This window comes from Aegilops tauschii, chromosome 6, assembly GCF_002575655.3.
Source record: "Aegilops tauschii subsp. strangulata cultivar AL8/78 chromosome 6, Aet v6.0, whole genome shotgun sequence".
NCBI classification, from domain to species: domain Eukaryota; kingdom Viridiplantae; phylum Streptophyta; class Magnoliopsida; order Poales; family Poaceae; genus Aegilops; species Aegilops tauschii.
This window is the reverse complement of record NC_053040.3, coordinates 232,499,218-232,521,399: the sequence shown is the minus strand read 5'-3', so window position 1 is coordinate 232,521,399 and position 22,182 is coordinate 232,499,218.

The following is a 22,182-nucleotide window of genomic DNA, read 5'->3' as shown; positions in this document are numbered from 1 at the left end:
GGTATGGGCTGAAATAGATAGTCGCATTACTGATAGCAATAACCTTTCATACCAAATTTTCCTAGAAGATAGTAATGCTCAGAAAAGTATGCCTCGATCATCTATTGGTAATGTTGGTGTGCCTGTTACCGCAGAAATCCCTAATCCAACCTTACATATTTCATCGGTGCCTCCAATGGCAATGAATTTTTATCCTAGCCCAACAAATCAAATTATTGCTGCACCCATTAATCCTATGATGAGTATGCCAGGTTCGGTTCTGACACAGAACTAAACCCTACCTACAAGTGCAAACGTTGTTAGATCATTGTCGGATTACAATTCTGCATATATGCCACAATTCACACCTGCAACTACTAACCCTACTCATCCCATGCCACCACCACAAGCTTCATCGTCCGCGGGGGATGATGGTCTAGCTAGTCTTAGAAAGGAGATGGCTAAGATGTTCCGAGAGAATTTTGGAGTTGAGTTGTCAAGGAACCATATTTACCAAAAGCCATATCCAGAATACTTTGATGCAATTCAATGCCCTCCGGGGTGTAAAATTCCAGATTTTGCTAAGTTTAATGGAGAGGGCACAAAAACCACATGGGAACATGTTAGTCAATACTTGGCACAATTAGGTGAAGCAGGCTCACTAAATGAATTGAAAGTGCGTTTATTTCCTTTATCATTAACTGGCACCGCTTTTTCATGGTTTTCTTCTTTACCACATGATTCCATTCGGGTTTGGTCGCACCTAGAGTAGAAATTTCATGATCACTTTATAGCGGTGATAATGAGCTTAAGTTGTCACATCTTACATCGGTTAGACAAAAGCATGATGAATCAGTCTCCGATTACGTCAAGAGATTTAGAGATACAAAAAACCGGTGCTATAGTTTAGTGACAACCGAGAGAGATTTGGCTGATCTTGTGCTTAGTGGTTTGAGAACTCACATTAGAGAAAGGCTAGAAGGACATGAGTTTTTAAATATCAACCAAGTCTGGCAAAGGGCTTTGGATCAAGAAAGCCAAAGCAGAGTCCTTAAAGAGGTGCATAGATATAAAACTCATCGTCCTAAGATGAATATGGTTGAGTATGATAGTGACCACTCGGACGATGAGGGTGATATTTATGCCGCTAAATTTGTTTGGCTATCTAAGGCCAAACCATTTACTTGCAATGATTTAAAGCCGGATCATAAGAATCGTGATGAAGAGATGAAATTTACTTTCAACATTGCTAAGTGTAAGGGCATATTTATCCCTTAGTTGTTTTGGTGATTGATGACAATGCATTTGCGGACTAATCGTGTGCATTGAGCTTTTCAGACATATCATGACTAGGCACAAGACGATTTGGTGCCCCTCGAAGACTATTGAAGACGGTGTTTCTCTTCGTTTCTTTTCGGTGGATTTGAGTCATAGGAAAGCCGTACTATTAAGAGGGGGTCCGCGTCGGAAAGGTTTGGGTGGAATCAACACGTACATGTCTGTCTCTTTTTCGCACCACCTTTCCTTTGGCTCTTTGGGGCATCCTTCGTTTCTCTGTGTCTCTGCAAAATGAAGGACTCCTAGTGTTGCTGAACTGGGGCATGCGGTAGTACTGCTCCTTAGAGCGGTAGTACCGCAGACCCTTGCGGTAGTACCGCCCGCAGGCGCGGTAGTACCGGCGGTGCTCACGGTAGTACCGCTCCCTAGGAGCGGTAGTACTGTGGCTTCAGGCCAGGCTCAGCGGCTCGAGCGGTTGTAGGGGCGGATGTAATTTTTTACATCCGCACCCTACACGGTAGTTGCGCGCCATGGGCGCGGTAGTACCGCGAGCTCTGGCCAGGCGCAGCAACATGAGCGGAAGTAGGGGCGGATGTAATTTTTTTCATCCGCGCCCTATGCGGTAGTACTGCTCCAGGCTTGCGGGAGTACCGTGTCCAATTTTTGCATGGATCGGAACTCAGCGGAAGTAGTGACGGATGTATTTTTATATGTCTGTGCCTTCCCAGTCTAGACCAACCCTGCCTTGCGGTACTACCGCAAGAGGGAGCAGTAGTACCGCGCCGGCGGTTCTACCGCCCTCGGCTTCTTTGCCACAGGTTTGGCCTAGCTTCTGTCGCGCCGGTGGTAGTACCATAGGGCCTTGCGGTAGTACTGTTGGCTTGTGCGGTAGTACTGCTTGTTGGGTGTGGTAGTACCGCTCGTCGCGGACTGAGTAAGTGGATAACGGTTGGATTTGTTCTTTCACTATAAAAGGGGAGTCTTCTTCTCCGAGTTGACCACCTCTCTTCCATCCCCAAGCTCCATTGTTGCTCTAAGCTCCATTTTGGCCCGATCTCTCTCCCTAGCCAATCAAACTTGTTGATTTTCTAGGGATAGGTTGCGAAGGCTTCGATCTACACTTCCACCAAGAGAAATTTGATTCCCCCCACTAATCCCTTGCGGATCTTGTTACTCTTGGGTGTTTGAGCACCCTAGATGGTTGAGGTCACCGTGGAGCCATATTCCATTGTGGTGAAGCTTCGTCGTGTCATTGGGAGCCTCCAATTAAGTTGTGGAGATTGCCCCAACCTTGTTTGTAAAGGTTTGGTCGCCGCCTCCAAGGGCATCAATAGTGGAATCACGGCATCTCGCATTGTGTGAGGGCGTGAGGAGAATACGGTGGCCCTAGTGGCTTCTTGGGGAGCACTGTGCCTCCACACCGCTCCAACGGAGACATACTTCCCCTCAAAGGAAGGAACTTCGGTAACACATCCTCGTCTTCACCGGCTCCACTCTTGGTTATCTCACACCTTTACTTGTGCAAGCTTATATTGTGTTGTATCCTTTGCTTGCGTGTGTTCTTGGTGCTGTTACATCATATAGGTTGCTCACCTAGTTGTATATCTAGACAACCTACTTTGATGGAAAGTTTAATTTGGTAAAGAAAAGCTAAAAATTATTAGTTGCCTATTCACCCCCCCCTCTAGTCAACTATATTGATCCTTTCAATTGGTTTCAGAGCCTCGTCTCTTTATTAAGGACTTTGCCATTCGAAGAGTATGGTTGACAACGTAGACGGTGGGGAGGAGCACTCCGATGTGAATCCGTTCTCGTCGACGGCCGATGGGGCAACCACGGTCTCTCGTGAGGAGTTCAATGTGGCTTTAGACACATTGAAAAACTCCATGACGGCCGAAATCAAAGGCATGTTTAAGAACTTTCTTGATGGTCTCAAATTATCCACCGCACCGTTCGAAGTGGTCGATCCCACTAACAAGGTGTCGGATGCTAACTCCGACAAGGGGGAAGCTACTAGTGAGAAAGTTCCTTTGTCTAGTGGTAAAAATGGTAGTGGCATTTTTGCCCATGTGGAACCACCTCCTACTTATGGAGGACCTATTCCCTCCACTCAGTTAAATCATGCCGGCCCTCCTCCTAAGATTGTGAAAAATGAGGATTTTGATGCTTGCGTATATCGCTTTAAACGTCATTTAAACCATGTTAATACTAACCTTTGGAGAATCATTGAGCAAGGTTTTTATCCGCATGACCTAAGCAACTTCACCCCTAGAGAAGCCATGGATGATCAATTCAACGATGATGCTCTCTTCATCATCCAAGATGCAAATCCATCCGAAGATCTTGCACATCTCCGACCTTTCACCATGGCCAAGGAAGAATGGCACCATGTTGTTTCCCTTTACAAGGGAAGCGCAAGCATACAACGCTCCAACTGTGAAGTGGTGCAAGATGAGGCCGATGAGTTTGCAATGAATGAAGATGAAGAACCTCGTGAGCTTTACCGGAGGTTAACCACTCTCGCGGTCCCACTCCGAGATCATGGGAGCAAGGATATGGATGACAATTGGATCAAGCACAAGTTCCTCAAGGCCATAATGCCTTATCACAAGGCCATGTCCTCCATCATCCGTCAAAGACCGGACTTCCACACCTTGTCCTCAAGTGAAGTCTTGGATGAGTTTGTGGCAATGGGGATCTTGGACAAGACCGCCGACAATGCGGTGTTGCGCTCTCAAAGAGCTAAGAAGCCCAACCTTGCTTTGAAGGCCAAGGTTAGTGTGGAAGAAGAGGATGAAGAGGAAGAAGAGGAGAGCAACCCCGAGGATACAAAATATGCTTATCATGAGCACATGGCACTCGCTTCAAGGCAATTTTCGAGCAAGAAGAACTCAAGGCCCAACTTCAACAAGAACAACTCAAGTGGCACGAAGAGCAAGCAACGAGTGAGGACTTGCTACAATTATGGCAATGTGAGTCACTTTGTCGCGGAGTGTTCCTATGATAAGAGGGAAGACAATGGTGGCAAGCTCATCCAAAAAGACAAGGCTAAGTCCTTCCCCAACAAGAGCAACTTCACCAAGAAGACTCCTCCCAAGGGGTTGGTGGCACAAGAAGAGTACAATGAGGATGATGATGATGATGAAGATGGTGAGTCGGTTGCCATGGCCTCCATTGCCATTGCGACAACTCCACGGGTGTCTCTCTTCGACTCACCCAATGAGAACATCACCGCCAAGTGACTCATGGCTAAAGCCATCAACAAGGTAACCCCCAACATCAAAACTACCATCATTACTAATCCTTCCTTGACGGATTGCATTGATGAATGTGAGGGGTCCAATGTGGAGGAAAATGAATTTGAGTCTTTTATGAGTAAGCTCAAGGGTAAATCCAAGAAGCACTTCGTTGCTCTCTTGGAACAACTTGGTGAAGCCAATGACATGATCGAGGCTCACAAACATACCACCTCTAAGATGGAGGGGCATAGTCGTGACTATGCCGATGAGATTTCGGATCTCTCCAATGCTCTTGAGGAAGAGCGCGGTCATCGTTTGGCTCTTGAGGAGTCATACAACGATGACCATGCTAAATTGAAGAAAGATCTTGATCATGCTCTTGTTGTATCTCGTGTGCTAAACTCTCAGAAGGCCAATCTTGGGGTTGATCTTGCTAGACTCAAAGAGGAGTTTGATTTACTTGACAAGGCTCGCAAGATCTTGAAGGGTGCTCATGCTAGCCTCAAAGAGTCTCATGATAAACTCCAAGTAAAGCTAACTAAGTAGAAAGCCACTTTTCCTCATATGGTCTTAATTGATAATGCAAATGCTACTAACCCGTGTTGTGAGCATGTGCATCTTGTTGAGGAGAACGCTAAGTTGAAGATGCAACTTGAGAAAGGACTTGTGTCGTGCATACAAGGTGAGAAGAACCTCAACAACCTTTTGAGCAATCAAAAGGACGTTGTTGCCAAGGAAGGGATTGGGTTCACACCCAAACCCAAGAACAAGAAGAAGAATGACAAGGCCAAACGACCTCCTCCTCTCAAGCAAACCTTTGTGAAAGAGGGAGAGCGCGCTCCTAAGGAGAAGAAGAGCAATGTGAAGGGTGGTGGTGTCAACAAGGGCAATGCCACCCCTCCCAACAAAGCCGGCGACTTTAACCCTTCCTATGTGTTATGCTGTGCTAGTGATGGGCATGTTTATGCTAAATTTGTTGGTTCTCCTTATGAGTACATTGAATGGTCTATTTGGGTTCCTAAGACCCTTGTCACTAACATAAAAGGACCCATTACAAAATGGGTACCTAAAACCAAGCATTGATCTCTTGTAGGTGTTTGCTTTCGGTGGGGGATCATGGTTGCTCGATAGTGGAGCCACTAATCATATGATCGGAATTAAGGACTTGGTGGTGGACGTGCACAAGATTCCATCTATGCCCACGAATGTCGAGTGGGGTGATGCCTCGTCCTCTAAGGTATTGGGACTTGGCAAGGTTGTCATTTCTCATGATCTCACGATCGAGAAGGTCATGCTTGTTGAGTCTCTTTCATACAATTTACTTTCCATTCGTAAACTTGCAATCATGGGCTTTGCCACTTTCTTTGATATTGATACCGTGGCCATCTTGTGGAGCAAGACTCTTAAAGTAGCCTTTGTTGGGCATGTCGAGAACGGTCTCTATGTGATTAATTTTCGAAGCGACCCACTAAGACCGCGACATGCCTAATGGCTAAAGTTGACGTGGGGTGGCTTTGGCATCGCCATTTAGCCCATGTCAATATGAGATCTTTGCAAAGTCTTCTCAAGGGGGACCATGTTCGTGGACTAACAAATGTTAGTTTTGCCAAAGATCATGCTTGTAGTGCTTGCATCGAAGGAAAGCTACATGAGAAGGCTCACCCTCCCACGACTATCATCTACTCAAAGAGGCCTTTGGAGCTCCTTCACTTAGATCTCTTTGGGCCTCCATCCTTTGATAGTCTTGGGGGTAGGAAGTATTGCTTGGTGATTGTGCATGACTATTCAAGATACACTTGCGTATACTTTTTCAAGAGGAAGAGTGAGACTCAACAAACCGGCATTGACTTTGCAAATGAAGCCCAACGCCAACACAATGCAAAGATCTTGACAATAAGAAGTGACAACGGCACCGAGTTCAAGAACTACACCTTGGATGAGTTTCTTAGTGATGAGGGGATCAAGCATCAATATTCCGCACCTTACACCCCTCAACAAAATGGTGTAGCGGAGAGGAAGAACCGGACGTTGATGGATGCGGCAAGGACCATGATGGCGGAGTTCAAGTCTCCATACAACTTTTGGGCCGAAGCCATCAACACTGTGTGTCATGCATCCAATTGGCTCTATCCCCGCAAAGGCTTGAACAAGACTCCATATGAGATACTCACCGGTAACAAGCCCAACCTCAAGTACTTTCGGGTGTTCGGGTGTAAGTGTTTCATTCTCAAGAAAGGTGTTCGCTTGTCTAAATTTGAGGCTAGAGCTCAAGAGGGCATATTTGATGGTTATGCTACAAACTCTCATGCTTACCGTGTCCTCAATAAGTCCACGGGACTTATTGAGGAGACGTGTAACGTGGAGTTTGTCGGATCACGGGTTCCGGCAAAACCCTTGAGGTTCGAACACTGGGGTGCGCATGAAGATTTCCTCCCTACCGATCCACGTCCTAGCTCGCTAAGATCTCAAGAACGAACTCATGAACTCACAACACAAGGGACACAAGATTTACACTGGTTCGGTCCACCATTGTGGTGTAATACCCTACTCCAGTGTGGTGGTGGTGGATTGCCTCTTGGGCTGATGATGAACAGTACAAGGGGAAGAACAGCCTCCTGAGGTTGAGGTGTTCTTGTGCTTGGCGAACTTGTGTGCGCGAGGATTACTCAAGATGAGATGCCTCCTACTATGGTGGCTAGTCCTATTTATAGAGGCCCTGGTCCTCTCCCCAAATATTGAGCAGGAAGGGAGCCAACAACGACCAATTTGAAAGGGGACAGCTAGTACAGCTTATCCTAACAAAAGTGGTCTTCGCCTGCCAAAGGCTCTGGTGGTGACGCCGCCTTGGGCTCCATGGTGACCTCCGTCTTGTTGTCCTGCTGGTCTTGGTCTCGTTGCACCGATATGGAAACCATTGCTTGATGCCTCGGTACTCTGCGCCTGCGCTTGCCTCCTTAGCAACAAAGAGGAAACAAGGATGCTGCGGGCGCTGGCGCCCGCTTGGTGTCGATCGTCATGGCTCACATCACGAGAACCTCGCGAGGTTTGCCTTGCCTTGATCTCTCTGCCCCTCACGAGCCTGCCTGGCGAGGCCGCTCCTGAGGAGGTCTTGTGTCGTCCGCCTCGCGAGGCTTGGCCCCTCGCGAGGGTCTTGAATGCCTTGTTGATGAAGATGGGCCATACATGCCTGCTAGCAGAGCCCTGGTCTGGCCTATCGGAAGCTTGGACAATCCGGTGTGCCCTGAGAACGAGATATGTGCAGCTCCTATCGGGATTTGTCGGCACATTCGGGAGGCTTTGCTGGTCTTGTTTTACCATTGTCGAGATGTCTTGTAAACCGGGATTCCGAGACTGATCGGGTCTTTCCGGGAGAAGGTTTATCCTTCGTTGACCGTGAGAGCTTATGATGGGCTAAGTTGGGACACCCCTGCAGGGTATTAACTTTCGAAAGCCGTGCCCGCGGTTATGTGGCAGATGGGAATTTGTTAATGTCCGGTTGTAGATAACTTGTCACTTGACCCAATTTAAAATACACCAAGTGCGTGTGTAGCCGTGATGGTCTCTTCTCGGCGGAGTCCCGGGAAGTGAACACGGTCTGTGTTATGTATGACGTAAGTAGGTGTTCAGGACCTCTTCTTGGTCATTGCTAGATGACGTCCGCTCCATTGCTTCTCTTCTCGCTCTCATTTGCGCAAGTTAGCCACCATATATGCTTTTGTCGCTGCAGCTCCACCTCTTTGCACCACCTTTTCCTACAAGCTTAAATAGTCTTGATCTCGCGGGTGTGAGATTGCTGAGTCCCCGTGACTCACAGATACTTCCAACACCAGTTGCAGGTGCCGACGATGCCAGTGCAGACGATGGCGTCGATCTCAAGTGGGAGTTCGACGAGGAACGTGGTCGTTATTATGTGTCTTTTCCTGATGATCAGTAGTGGAGCCCAGTTGGGACGATCGAGGATCTAGCATTTGGGGTTGTCTTATTTTCATCTGGATTTTGACCGTACTCGGTCTATATGATTGTATTTTGGATGATGTATGAATGATATTTATGTATTGTGTGAAGTGGCGATTGTAAGCCAACTCTTTATCCCATTCTTGTTCATTACATGGGATTGTGTGAAGATGACCCTTCTTGCGACAAAACCACTATGCGGTTATGCCTCTAAGTCGTGCCTCGACACGTGGGAGATATAGCCGCATCGTGGGCGTTACAAGTTTTCTCGAAGCTTGACCTTCGTATGGGTTATCATCAGATTCGCATTCGTGAAGAAGATATTCCCAAGACAGCATTCAAACGAGTTTTGGTTCCTATGAATATACTGTCGTGTCTTTCGGCCTTGTCAATGCTCCTCCAGTGTTCTCGCGGATGATGAATTTCATCTTCAACCCCTATACCAATGAATTCGTTCTGGTGTATCTCGACGATATCTTGGTTTTCTCCAAGAACAAGCAGGATCATGCCAAACATTTGCGATTGGTGCTCGACAAGCTCAGAGAGTATCAATTCTATGCGAAGTTCTCCAAATGTGAGTTTTGGCTCGATGAAGTTCTTTTCCTTGGTCACATCATCTCTGCCAAAGGCATCGCTGTTAACCCCGAGAAGGTGTCCGCAGTTCTGGATTGGGAACCTCCTCAAAATGTCAAGCAGCTCCGCAGTTTTCTGGGTCTTGCAAGTTATTGCCGAAGATTCGTTGAGAATTTTTCCAAGATTGCAAAGCCTCTTTCCAACCTCCTACAGAAGCATGTGAAGTATGTCTGGTCTCCTGAGTGTGACGTTGCTTTCAACACTCTCAAACAGAAACTAGTCACAGCTCCTGTCTTGACTCCTCCTGATGAATCCAAGCCGTATGAAGTTTTCTGTGATGCTTCTCTCCAAGGTCTCGGTGCTGTGTTAATGCAAGAGAAGAAAGTTGTGGCCTATACCTCTCGACAGTTGAAGCCCAACGAGAAGAACTACCCCACTCACGATCTTGAGTTGGCGGCAGTTGTCCATGCATTGGTTACATGGAGACATCTCTTGTTGGGAAGACAAGTGGACATTTTCACTGATCACAAGAGTCTCAAGTATATCTTCACTCAGCCCAATCTCAACCTCAGGCAGACTCGATGGGTCGAAATGATTCAAGAGTACAATCCGAGTATCGAATATACTCCAGGCAAAGCAAATGTCATTGCAGATGCTTTAAGCAGGAAAGCTTATTGCAACAGCTTAATTCTCAAGCCGTTCCAACCGGAGCTTTGTGAAGCTTTCCGCAAGCTGAATCTCCAAGTTGTTCCTCAAGGCGTTCTTGCCAACCTCATTATATCTCCTACTTTGGAAGATCAAATTCGTGAGGCACAACTCCTTGATGCCATGGTAAAGAAGGTGAAACGTGGTATCGACAAGGGTCTTTCCAAATACAAGTGCTATCGCATTGACGACAGAGACACTTTGTTCTTCGAGGACCGGATTGTGGTTCCGAAAGGTGATCTAAGGAAAGTCATAATGATCGAGGCGCACAATTCTCTCCTTTCCATTCATCCTGGAAGTACGAAGATGTATCATGACCTCAAGCAGTCGTATTGGTGGACTCGAATGAAGCGAGAAATTGCTCAATTCGTGAATGAATGTGATGTCTTCCGAAGAGTGAAAGCAGAACACCAACGACCAGCTGGTCTCCTCCAACCTCTTGCTATTCCGGAATGGAAGTTTGATCATATTGAAATGGACTTCGTGACTGGATTTCCCAAGTCCAAGCGCGGAAATGACGCTATCTTCGTTGTCATTGACAAGCTCTCTAAAGTGGCTCATTTCCTTCCTATCAAAGAATCCATCACAGCAGCTCAGCTGGCAGAGCTCTACACCTCCAGAATTGTCTCCTTGCACGGCATTCCACAATTGATTTCTTCTGATCGTGGAAGCATCTTCACCTCTAAGTTCTGGGACTCCTTCCAGAAGGCCATGGGCACTAACATTCGCTTCAGCACAGCTTTCCATCCCCAAACTAGTGGCCAAGTCGAGCGAGTCAATCAAATTCTTGAAGATATGCTCAGGGCTTGTGTCATTTCCTTTGGCATGAAATGGGAAGATTGTCTTCCATCTGCTGAATTCTCCTACAACAACAGCTTCCAAGCGAGTTCGGGCAAAGCCCCATTCGAGATTCTATATGGCAGAAAGTGCCGTACTCCTCTCAATTGGTCAGAGACTGGTGAACGCCAACTTCTTGGCAATGACTTAATCACTGAAGCTGAAGAAATGTGTAAAGTCATCCGTGATAATCTCAAAGCCGCGCAATCGCGCCAGAAGAGTTACTATGATAGTAAGCATCGTGATTTGGCTTTCGAGATCGGAGACCATGTCTACCTCCGCGTCTCTCCAATGAAAGGCACTCGTCGCTTCGGTATCAAAGGGAAGCTTGCCCCTAGATACGTGGGTCCTTTCAAGATCATTGGCAAAAGAGGCGACCTCGCCTATAAACTTGAGCTTCCTTCCAACTTCGCGAACGTGCATAATGTGTTCCACGTGTCACAGCTCCGCAAGTGCTTCAAGACGCCTGAGCGCACTATCGACTTCGAAGAGATTGACCTCCAAGAAGATTTGTCTTATCATGAGCACCCCGTTGCTATTCTGGAAGAAACTGAGCGCAAGACTCGCAACAAGTCTATCAAATTCCTGAAAGTGAAGTGGTCGCACCATTCCGACCGGGAAGCCACCTGGGAACGTGAGGACCATCTCCGTTCCGAATATCCGAAGTTCTTTCAGTCCTAGATCCCGTGACGAGATCCTCTCGTAGTGGTGGAGTGTTGTAACACCCCGCATGTAACTTGCCATATTTGTAACTCCGACTCTTGCCATTTCCGGCTATGTGATAGGTTTTTTCTCTCCGTTGTTGGGTTTTGTCTTTCGTTTTGTATTTTGTCATGTCATGCATTTTCATATCATATCATCATGTGCATTGCATTCGCATACGTGTTCGTCTCATGCATCCGAGCATTTTCCCCGTTGTCCGTTTTCCAATCCGGCGCTCCTATCTTCCCCGGTGCACCCTTCTAGTTTTCTTTCGTGTGCGTGTGTCAAACTTTCTCGGAATGGACCGAGGCTTGTCAAGTGGTCTTAATATACCACCCGGAGACTACCGGTCAAGTTTCGTTCCATTCGGAGGTCGTTTGGTACTCCAACGGTTAACCGGGCCTCCGCAATGTCCATTTGAGTGTCCAGCAAAAACCCCCTCCAAAACCAGCCCAAAGCCCACCAAACTCTCTTCCATGCTCTAGGTCGTTCGATCATGATCGTGTGGGCGAAAACCGCACCTCATTTGGAGTCTCCTAGCTCCCTCTACCTATAAATGAGTGGGCATCCCGAAAAACGAAATCTCAGACGAAACCCTAACCCTCTCCCTCCGCGCCGCGCCGGACGCGTCCGCCCGCGCCGGACACGTCCGCCGCGCCGCCCGGCCAACCCGCGAGCGCCACGTGGCCGCCTCCGGCCTCGCCCCGCCGCCGGCCCGCGGGGCCCGACTCCGGCCCCCGCGGCCCACGCCCGCCGCCGCACGCCTGCCCCGCCGCCGGGCGCCGCCTCCGCCGCCGCCGGCCATCGCCATCGCCACCGGTCGCCGCCGCCACGAGCTTCCCCGCCGGTCCCGCGCGCTCGCCGCCCGCCGCCGGCCACCTTCCCCGCCGGAGCAGCCCCGCCGGCCTCGTCCTCCCCCACCGGCGCCGCCGCTCCCTCTGCCTTCCTTCCTCCTCCCGCCGGCGACGAGCTCGGGATCGAGCAAGCCTCCTCGATCCGATCTGGTATAGCACTGTTCCCGTTGACTTTCCCCGAGCTCCGTTTTTTTCCCAAGTCTGTGAATTCCATCAGCAAGTGCTTGTGTTCCCGATGCGATAACTTTGTGCATATAGCTCCGATTCGCGCGTATAATATGTCACATTGTTCGTCTCGTGATGCTCTTCATTTTGTTCAATTGCATCATTTTCATTAGAGGTCATCTTGATGCCCAAATCTTCGTTGGAAGAGGGCTAGTTGCTGTTAATCTCTGGTTCTTAACAGAACTTGGAGATTTGTCATTTTTGTATCATTTATTCTGTGCACCTTTTGAGCATGAGCTCTACATGTGTTTTGAAGTATGCCATGCCATCTTTCCAGTGGTATAGTCCATGTATTTTTGTGATCTATGTGGTGACTAGCACAAGCATGCAAAGTAGGTCCCGTAATATTTCTGATTTCAGGGACTTAGTGATTTCTCTAAGTCCAGTCTGCTGTAATTTTGTTGCCATGAAAACTTGATGCTACAGAGAGATCCATGCATATTTTGGAGATGTTAAGTAGGGATGTTTTGTAGCTATAGTTGTAATTGATCCATTCCTGCAATTTTTTGCAATTTTAGAGTACCATAGCATGACTCAATCTTGCTCTACTTTTGCTATAAAATATTTCTGACAGATTCTTAACATGACATGCATTTTTGCCAAGCTTATTGTAGTTGATCCATACATGCTATGCAATTGTTCTTGCCATGGATAGCTTCATAAACATGCCATCTTGCTGTAGGTATGCTTGGGTTGTCATGAATTGCTCCGTAGTGAGTGCATCAAGCTCACAAAAAGTCCTACATATTAATATTTCTGCCATGCTCTGTTTTCTGCTAAGTCTGAAACCTGATAACGAAACTTGCTATGTTTACATGCTTGCCATCATATCTTCTGGCCCTTTTTGGCTTATCGTCAGTATGGGACTTTTGTAATGTGCATTTAGTAGAACACTACCATGCCTTTTTTTGCTATGTTAAGTTCCTGTAGCATGTTGATTTCGTGCTCTGAACATTGCTACCTGATGCTGTTTTCTGCCATGTCCAGTTTTCCACTAAGTCTGTGAACCTGTAATCTTTTACACTTTTGCCATGCTTGTTTGAGCTTGATATGTTATGAACTAGCAGTAGCTCAGTGTTCATCTTTTGTCAAGCATCTCCTGTAGATTACTGCCATGTGCTTTGTTGCTATGTTGGGGTGCTGTAGCATTGTTACTTGTTGTATTTTAAGTGCTATCTTGCTGTTAATCGCAGATTAGTGTCATTCTTGTTTTGCTCGCCATTTGCAAACCGTGCATCCGATTCCGGTGATCTTTATATCGATTTCGACCGAAATCATCTCATCTTTCCAGTGGCATGCTTGGTTTGCCAAGTTACTGCCATGTTCATCATTTTCCTTCCGGAGCACGCATACGCATCGCATACCATATCTTGCATATCATACATGTCTTGCATCATGTTGCTTGTGCATTTCTCGTTGTTGATTGTGGTTCCGTTTGTTTGTGTTCTTGTCTTGGGTAGAGCCGGGAGACGAGTTCGTGAACGAGGAACCTGTCGAGTACGCTTACGAGGATCAAGCTTTCGACAACTCTGAGAATCTTGCAGGCAAGATGACCACCCCTCGAAATCACTTCTATCTTTGCTATGCTAGTTGTTCGCTCTATTGCCATGCTCGCTACCTATCACTAGCTATATCATGTCTCCTATTTCAGCCATGTCAGCCCCTAACCATCTTTTCCTAGCAAACCGTTGTTTGGCTATGTTACCGCTTTTGCTCAGCCCCTCTTATAGCGTTGCTAGTTGCAGGTGAAGTTGAAGTTTGTTCTATGTCGGAACATGGATATGTTGGGATATCACAATATCTATTATTTAATTAATGCATCTATATATTTGGTAAAGGGTGGAAGGCTCGGCCTTATGCCTGGTGTTTTGTTCCACTCTTGCCGCCCTAGTTACTATTATACCGGGATTATGTTCCTTGAGTTTGCGTTCCTTACACGGTCGGGTGATTTATGGGACCCCCTTGACAGTTCGCCTTGAATAAAACTCCTCCAGCAAGGCCCAACCTTGGTTTTACCATTTGCGACCTATACCTTTTTCCCCCGGGTTTTCTAGAGCCCGAGGGTCATCTTTATTTTAAACCCCCGGGCCAGTGCTCCTCTGAGTATTGGTCCAAACTGTCAGTCGCCGGTGGCCACCAGGGGCAACTCTGGTCTGGCCTATCGGAAGCTTGGACAATCCGGTGTGCCCTGAGAACGAGATATGTGCAGCTCCTATCGGGATTTGTCGGCACATTCGGGAGGCTTTGCTGGTCTTGTTTTATCATTGTCGAGATGTCTTGTAAACCGGGATTCCGAGACTGATCGGGTCTTTCCGGGAGAAGGTTTATCCTTCGTTGACCGTGAGAGCTTATGATGGGCTAAGTTGGGACACCCCTGCAGGGTATTAACTTTCGAAAGCCGTGCCCGCGGTTATGTGGCAGATGGGAATTTGTTAATGTCCGGTTGTAGATAACTTGTCACTTGACCCAATTTAAAATACACCAAGTGCGTGTGTAGCCGTGATGGTCTCTTCTCGGCGGAGTCCCGGGAAGTGAACACGGTCTGTGTTATGTATGACGTAAGTAGGTGTTCAGGACCTCTTCTTGGTCATTGCTAGATGACGTCCGCTCCATTGCTTCTCTTCTCGCTCTCATTTGCGCAAGTTAGCCACCATATATGCTTTTGTCGCTGCAGCTCCACCTCTTTGCACCACCTTTTCCTACAAGCTTAAATAGTCTTGATCTCGCGGGTGTGAGATTGCTGAGTCCCCGTGACTCACAGATACTTCCAACACCAGTTGCAGGTGCCGACGATGCCAGTGCAGACGATGGCGTCGATCTCAAGTGGGAGTTCGACGAGGAACGTGGTCGTTATTATGTGTCTTTTCCTGATGATCAGTAGTGGAGCCCAGTTGGGACGATCGAGGATCTAGCATTTGGGGTTGTCTTATTTTCATCTGGATTTTGACCGTACTCGGTCTATATGATTGTATTTTGGATGATGTATGAATGATATTTATGTATTGTGTGAAGTGGCGATTGTAAGCCAACTCTTTATCCCATTCTTGTTCATTACATGGGATTGTGTGAAGATGACCCTTCTTGCGACAAAACCACTATGCGGTTATGCCTCTAAGTCGTGCCTCGACACGTGGGAGATATAGCCGCATCGTGGGCGTTACACACGCCGTGGGCCGCAGGCAGGCAAGTCTGGGGACCCCCATTCCCAGGACGCCGACAGTAGCCCCCGGGCCCAAGGCGCGCTCGGGCTTGGCTTCGAGGCGAAGCCAAAGGTCAAGTACGGAGCGCTGCGGGCCCCAATAGCCTGCGGCCCTGGTCGACGCGTGGCGGTTGATTGGACGTGGGCGACTCCGTTTCCCCATGCTGCCTCGGCAACTGCCCGACTTGACAAGTCCCTGCGACATGCAAGGAAAACCATCATTACCTGTGATCGTGGGGGGCGCTCGTTGACCTTCTCCTGCTATAAATGAGGAGGGGAGCACAGCCCCCGTCGCCGTTTCTCCCCATCCTATTTGCTTCTTCCTCCTCGATCCTCTGCTAGTAGCAATGGCGCCCATTCGAAGGTTTTCTGCTGCGGAGAAAGGAAAGACTCCCCTCGACGTGCCAGCGCTGTTCCCGCCGAAGAAGAGGTCAGTTCACCGCCGCGACGCAGGTGGTGACGAGGCCTTGCTGCGAGCGGCCTCCTCCAGGGTATCCGCTGCCCTTGTATGCCCAAGCCGGGGGCTCAGGAGGAAGGAGCGACGAGCGTCGGCGCGCGCGCCGTGGCCAAGGTCAACGTGTCATGGCGATGCGCGCCGTCGCTCCTAGAGTCCACGCCACGGACTCCTCGCGTGAGCTTGTGCTGTGGGCGGCGATGTCCCCGAGCTCCTGGATCCGCTTCCCGCGGTTCTTGTCCAATGTGATGCCGCCGAGGGGACCCCTTGAGCTTTGGTTGCAGCATGCCGACTGTGGTGCTCTGGCGACCGGAGCAGAGGTCGAAGCGTTCTCCCTCGGCAAGATCTTCATGACCCGTGGCTGGGGCGAGGTCGCTCGGGTTTGCCGTGCGGAGGGCGCCCTCGCGATCCACTTCGAGTATGACGGAGCTTCCACGTAGTTCTTCAAGGTCTTCGACGCGGAGGGCCGCCGCTTGGAGTGTTGCCCTGCAGGGGAGCGCTAGGATGATGCGCGCTCCGCTTGCGGCTACTCCAGCAGCAGCGACTCTTGGGAGTCCAGTGGCTCTCCTGAGCTCTACGAGACTCCGGAGACGAGCGACGACAGCTACGTGCCCTCGAGCTCTCGCCGCGCCTGGAGCAGGGCCGCAACGTCCAGCCGCCGCCGTCGCTGATCTAGATGGGGCTGGCGCCGGCCTCCCGTGGCCCATTGTTGATGATGGTGCCGGCCGCGGAGGTGTGTAGATAGGATTCCCCTAGGTTCTCGTCTTTTGCTCCTTGCGAGGAATCAAGAAGTACCCCGTGGGGGTGTAAAGGGTCTGTAATGTCTTTTGTTGATATTATCCTGACTATGGAAGTCTGTGCACGCATGTCCCGTTCAGGCTCGGTCTCCCCTTTCCAACCTCGCGACGGCTTGTTGCTCTGCACTGACGGGTCCCGGTCCCCAGGCAAGCTGCAGCCATCGCTGGTATGCCAGGTCGCGTTCCGTGGTCAAGGCCAGGAGGTGAGCGGCCCGAGGTCCAGTAAGAGCTCCTGAGGTGCAAAACCCAGGGGGTCCTCTTTAGCGCTCAAGCAGCCGTAGTAAGGTAAGAAAGGGAGGCGGCGTTGCGGCAACAGGGCTGCGGCGAGCGTGACCCCTAGGCTCCTACGATTAGCCGATCCGAGCGCGATACTTATCTTGACGATTCGGGGTCGATTCCTCATGATGCGCCAGGTTTGTGCGCAGGCGTCCGCAGTGTAGCTAGGTCGGGCCCATACGAGTCTCCCTCTCTCCCACGCTCTCCTTGGTGCTCTACGTCCTCAGGTCCCGGCCCTCGAGCGAGCTCAGCCGCCGCTGGTATGCCAGGTCGCGTGCCGTGGTCAAGGCCAGGGGGTGAGGGCTGGAGAGCCAGTAAGAGCTCCTGAGTCGCGATGCTCAGGAGCCCCCCTTTTAACGCGCAAGTGGATTACATGGAGGAAGTGGGAGCTCGCGGTGCCGTTTGCTGTTATCCTCATGAGATTCCTGCAAGCCAGGACAAGGAGGAAGACAATCTGCCGTTATGGTTGCCACCCTGCCACTGGTTGCTCCACGACGAAATGAAGGCACTGAGGGCCTAGTGAGGTGACGTGCGCGGGGCATGCCGCGAGCCAGAGCTCGACCGCTCAGGTTTGTCGATGTGGCAGGGACGGACCCGTGCACCAGCGCCGTGCCGGCGTGAGTAGCCCCCGTGGGAGGTGACAATCAAAGAAGTAGTAGTCATAGGTAGATTAGGCATGGAAAGCATACTGGCTTAAGTAAATGCAGGAAAGGTACATGCCACTGGGTCAGGCCCGAGCAGCTTGGGGATGATGCAGCCCGAGGGGCACCCCCAGCAAGGTAAGCTAAAGACATAAAAAGGGATACATGCCACAGGGACGGACCCACGCGGCCTGGGAATGATGCGGCCCGAGGGGCGCTCCCAGCTAAATGAACTTGGAAAATGTCACCTGGTTCTGTTGACGAAGGAGAGTTGGGGCAGCTGAAGGTACGCGGCGAAGGGGTTGCTCCTCATGAGCCATCGGGGCCCTGAGCCTCGGGAGGCTCTGGAGGTCCAGGTGGTTCCTTGAGGATCGTCTCCATCTCCATCAGCACAGCGTGGTGCCTGGCCTCCTGAGCAGCCAGGATGCTCCGCAGGTTGCGCTGGTAGGCGGTCGCCATGCTCGGCAGGCCAAAAGGCATGCGAACGTAGCTGCGAGGTGGGCCCTTGCAGCGTCCCATGCACGAAGGCTAGAAAAGCTCCTGAGAGGCGGCCCTGTTGAGCCCTGGGACATCGACGCAAACGCGCAGCCCGACATCCTCGCCTGGATGGGGAGCTGCGCCTGGTGAGCGACGGCCGTCGCGCATGGCCCTTGCATCTTGTAGTTCCTGAGTGTTCTTGGTGATGAACTCCTGAACGGTGAGCACTCCTTGCCCTGTGTCCTCCTGAGGGAAACGTGCCGTGAAGCACGCCTCCAAGTGGTGCCCAAGCGCCTCCCTCGTGATGTTGGCAAAGTCTGAGTCCCTCTAGAAGAGAGCCCCCGAGCCCTGCCTGAGAAGGGTGTCGGGCGCACTTTCCTATGCGATGGAGGGAGGCACCCCAGGTGCGGGCGCCGGTCCTAACGAGGCGCCGCTTGCCTGAGGCCCCGCGTGGTGATGCTGCTTCTTCTTCTTGGGGGTGGCCTCAGGAGGGCGCTCGCCCTTGCTGTCGGGGTCATCGATAGCTGCAGCTTGGAAGGCACGCTCGAGGGAGCACACCGCATCCCTTTCTTCGCACGGGACCATGATGATTCCGCTGCTTCCCGGCATCTTGAGGACATTGTAGCCGTGATGGGTCACCGCCATGAACTTGGCCAGGGCTGGGTACCCGAGGATCGCATTATATGGCAGGCGGATGTAGGCGACGTCGAAGTCGATGAGCTCGGTGCGGTAGTTGTTGCGTTCTCCGAAGGTGACAGGGAGGCGGACCTGCCCGATCGGTGTGGTGGAACCATCGGTCACTCCTGAGAAAGGCTTGGTAGGCTGAAGCTGGTCATATGGCACTTGGAGGTTGTCGAACGTGTCGACAGACAGGACGTTGAGCCCTGCGCCACAGTCGATGAGGGTCTTGGTGACTTGCACGTTGCTGATGGCTGGGGAGCAGAGCATCGGGAGGGTGCCTGCAGCAGCCGCGCACTTTAGCTGATCTACCGAACTGAAGGTGATGGCGCACTTGGACCATGTCGGGAATATACCCCACGATGTAAACCGGCCGGAGGTATAACCCGACCGGACTTGGCGGTTTACTTCAGACCCGGCCGAGACTTGACGATTCACTGGCGACCCGTTTGGACCTGGCGGTTTACGATTCATTGGTAATCCAGCAGGCGGGTCAAAGGAGCGACAAAACCCGGTGGCCCAACGGACGGTTCATGAAGGCCGATTCATACTATGGTGGGCCGGTTTAAGAGGAAAGACATGAGGAATATTGACCTTACAAGGAGTTAAGACCAGGACTTGTATCCTGTTTGTATTAGAGATAGACTAGTCCTAATCCTAGCAGGACTCCACATGTAACCCGCCCCTTCAACTTATATAAGGAGGGGCAGGGCTCCCCAAAGAGGGAGAAGAGGCAAGCAAGAAGAAACAATCTCTAGGGCTAGATACAAAGAGCCGATTTACCGGTGACTCCCTCGTGATGATAATGAGACCTAGCCTCAAACAGCATGTAGGGCTATTACCGGATGATGTTTCCCGGGGCCCGAAGCTGTCTAAACCCTTGTCTTGTGTTGCGTCTCTCGATTCCGATCAACCCCTCTCAAGCTACCACCTAGATGCGTTGGCCTCGCGACTAAGTCCTCACACTAAGGACATCTGCCATGACAATTCCACGACAGTTGGCGCCCACCGTGGGACCTGCGCACGGTGGTGTTGAGTTCTTGGAGGGATCTTAGCTAAGGTTTTGAGAGGTCCGCAATTTTTCCGGATGAAGAAAAATCAGTTTTGGAAGGATCTACATCAGCTTTTATCAAGATCAGAAATTTTTTATGGTGTTCATCCGGTCGGTCAGCAAGATGGCCAAGGGGTTCCAAGCTGCTACTAGTAGTTTCTGCCGTGAATCACTTTTACTATGAGCCGCCATCAGCTCTCCATGGGAAAGGCCCGCCGCCACCGACAGCTGCCTTGCGGGCACGTTCCTCGTTCTTTGCCACCTCAACCACGGGCTCGAACGCCGTCTCCGTGGCTATCTTCACCTCGTCTTCGAATCCGCCTTGGTGCCATGAGTCGCTGCATCCCCTCTGAGTCGTCCAAGGACTTTGTTTCCGACTTGGACTCTGAAGCTGCTGTCGCTGTCACATCGTCCGTTGTTCCCTATGTAACTGCTTCAAACCGCCTAGTTACTACTGGGCCCCCAGATCAACCAGGCCGTCAGCGAACGCGGAAGCAATTCCAAAGTGATTTAATTGATTGCTAGATATACTACTACCAACCAGCAGTGCGGTTCCCACTACGTAAAATTCAAGGCTGATTTGACAACTAGTACTGCTTCCACGGGAAAGTAGTCTGCTAGTTCAGTTTTTGGTTCTCCGTACAACGGCTACGTAAACACCAGGAATACTACCATATCAGAGTAAAAAGAAAAAAGAGGGCAGCAGCAGTCACATGCAAAAGCGACTAGGAACCTGGCAATTCAACTTCCGTCAAGCTAAGTAATATGGTATCTTGACAATAGTCAAATCAGTTAAGCCGTTGAGGAACCGACAGACATCAAATACTCCATGTGGGATCCGAAGGGAAAGTATTACTTCAAAGTACCACCACGCTGCTTTATGGAAGCTACTACATCCACACATGTGGTGGCCAGGCGCTACAAACATTAACATGCGTCTCAATCAGCGTTTAAACATCAGCCGGCATCTGTCGACCCGCCGGTGCCGTCGTCGCAGCCGACGCCCCTCCGCTTCTGCGCGAGTCTCTGCGCCGGGACGCTCGTACCGCATGTCGCCCGCCTGTCCGCTTCTGACTCGCTCCCGCACAGGCCGTCGCATTGAGGCGCTTAAACACCCGCTGCATATACCACGGCCGAATCGCCCCGTTCTCCGGTCGGCTCCTGTGGGAGAAGGACCTAGTTTTCACAGTACAATCCAAAGGAATGGAAGCGATCTACCAGAGTATGCTGTGAACGAGACCTCCAAGAAAGCTCTCACGTGGTCACAAGGGGCAAGCCATCACATCAAAAATTAAATGACACGCCCGAGAAGTTTGCCTGCTGGCTGTATTCAGTAGATGCATTGTGCCACGTGGGTGCTACTGTTTATCAGACCTACGTCTAGGCGTTCGTCTGACACTGTCCAACATTGACTAATGCCAGCATCCGTGTTCATCTGACAAAATATATCAGGTGCTATTGTGTTTATCTATTTCTAGTACATATTTTTAATCAAAGAACAATTACTTTGGTATGTACATTTTTATGTGCAGGGCAATATTTGTTATAAAGGTGGTGCCATGCTGTGTGTATGAAGTACGTGTTAAGCATCATCATGAACGGGCATCCGCACCCACTTGATGTTGAACGCGTGTGCGCGAGCCGCCGCCCGTACAGCTCGATCTACATCAACTCACCAAGAGCGCGCCCGCGTCCGTGCCGTTTCCAACGCGGCGACCGACTCTCTCGACCGCACTAGCTTACAACGCCGCGGCCGACTCTCTTGACCGCATTGGCTTACAACGCCACGGCCGACTCGCCTGTCCGCACCACCTTATAACGTCACAGATGACTCGCTCGTCCGCCTTCACCGCCGGTTCACGTGTCCGTGCCAGCTTACAACGTCGTGGCCGACTTGCTGTCCGCGCCGGCTTACAAACGTCGTGGCCGACTCACCCGTCTGCACCGGTTTACCACGCCGCAGTCGGTTCACCCGTGAGCGACTTCAACTTCACCTACCGATCATCAATTTCATGGCGGATTATTTCCGGCCTGGCACATCAGGTGATATCCATCTAAAATATATTTTATTGGTACATATTATTTTTTTGTCAAAGAGCAGTTTATCTTTGTCTTGGTCTGCAATATTGTTGATGCAGGACAATTGTTCACTACATCAAAACGATGTGGTTAACTCGCCCGTCCACGTCGGTTTACAACACCGCGGCCGGTTCATCTGTTTGAGCCACCTCTGATGCTGAGGTCATCTTTTCCGTCCTCCTCT